Raw genomic sequence first — 2,065 nt, 5'->3', positions numbered from 1 at the left:
CTGTGTTTCAAGATGTTTCACTGTGTGTCAAGATGATTCACAATGATTCACTGTGTTTCACAGTGTTTCAAGATGTTTCACGATGTTTCACTGTGTTTCAAGATGATTCACAATGATTCACTGTGTTTCACAGTGTTTCAAGATGTTTCACGATGTTTCACGATGTTTCACGATGTTTCACTGTGTGTCAAGATGTTTCACAATGTTTCACTGTGTTTCAAGATGTTTCACAATGTTTCACTGTGTGTCAAGATGTTTCACAATGTTTCACTGTGTTTCAAGATGTTTCAGAATGTTTCACAGTGTTTCAAGATGTTTCACGATGTTTCACTGTGTTTCAAGATGTTTCACTGTGTGTCAAGATGATTCACAATGATTCACTGTGTTTCACAGTGATTCAAGATGTTTCACGATGTTTCACTGTGTTTCAAGATGATTCACAATGATTCACTGTGTTTCACTGTGTTTCAAGATGTTTCAGAATGTTTCACTGTGTGTCAAGATGTTTCACAACGATTCACTGTGTTTCACAGTGTTTCAAGATGTTTCACGATGTTTCACGATGTTTCACTGTGTGTCAAGATGTTTCACAATGTTTCACTGTGTTTCAAGATGTTTCACAATGTTTCACTGTGTCAAGATGTTTCACAATGTTTCACTGTGTTTCACAATGTTTCACAGTGTTTCACAATGTTTCACTGTGTTTCAAGATGTTTCACAATGTTTCACTGTGTGTCAAGATGTTTCACAATGATTCACTGTGTTTCACAATGTTTCACTGTGTTTCACAATGATTCACAATGATTCACTGTGTTTCACGATGTTTCACTGTGTTTCAAGATGATTCACAATGATTCACTGTTTCACAGTGTTTCAAGATGTTTCACGATGTTTCAAGATGTTTCACGATGTTTCACGATGTTTCACGATGTTTCACGATGTTTCACTGTGTTTCAAGATGTTTCACGATGTTTCAAGATGTTTCACAATGAGTCACTATGTTTCAAGATGTTTCACGATGTTTCAAGATGTTTCAAGATGTTTCACAATGATTCACTGTGTTTCAAGATGTTTTACAATGATTCACAATGATTCAGTGTTTCACAATGATTCACTGTTTCAAGATGTTTCACGATGTTTCACTGTGTGTCAAGATGATTCACAATGATTCACTGTGTTTCACTGTGTTTCAAGATGTTTCACGATGTTTCACGATGTTTCACTGTGTTTCAAGATGATTCACAATGATTCACTGTGTTTCACAGTGTTTCAAGATGTTTCACAATGTTTGACTGTGTTTCAAGATGATTCACAATGATTCACTGTGTTTCAAGATGTTTCACGATGTTTCACTGTGTGTCAAGATGTTTCACAATGATTCACTGTGTTTCACAATGTTTGACTGTGTTTCACAATGTTTGACTGTGTTTCAAGATGATTCACAATGATTCACTGTGTTTCACAGTGTTTCAAGATGTTTCACAATGTTTGACTGTGTTTCAAGATGATTCACAATGTTTGACTGTGTTTCAAGATGTTTCACTGTGTGTCAAGATGATTCACAATGATTCACTGTGTTTCACAGTGTTTCAAGATGTTTCACGATGTTTCACTGTGTTTCAAGATGTTTCACTGTGTGTCAAGATGATTCACAATGATTCACTGTGTTTCACAGATGTTTCACAATGTTTCACTGTGTGTCAAGATGTTTCACAATGTTTCACTGTGTTTCAAGATGTTTCACTGTGTGTCAAGATGATTCACAATGATTCACTGTGTTTCACAGTGTTTCAAGATGTTTCACGATGTTTCACTGTGTTTCAAGATGATTCACAATGATTCACTGTGTTTCACAGTGTTTCAAGATGTTTCACGATGTTTCACGATGTTTCACGATGTTTCACTATGATTCACTGTGTTTCACAGTGTTTCAAGATGTTTCACGATGTTTCACGATGTTTCACTGTGTGTCAAGATGTTTCACAATGTTTCACTGTGTTTCAAGATGTTTCACAATGTTTCACTGTGTGTCAAGATGTTTCACAATGATTCACTGTGTTTCACA

This window comes from Micropterus dolomieu, linkage group LG23 (assembly GCF_021292245.1).
Source record: "Micropterus dolomieu isolate WLL.071019.BEF.003 ecotype Adirondacks linkage group LG23, ASM2129224v1, whole genome shotgun sequence".
Classification (NCBI taxonomy): Eukaryota; Metazoa; Chordata; class Actinopteri; order Centrarchiformes; family Centrarchidae; genus Micropterus; species Micropterus dolomieu.
This window is presented reverse-complemented; position numbering follows the sequence as displayed.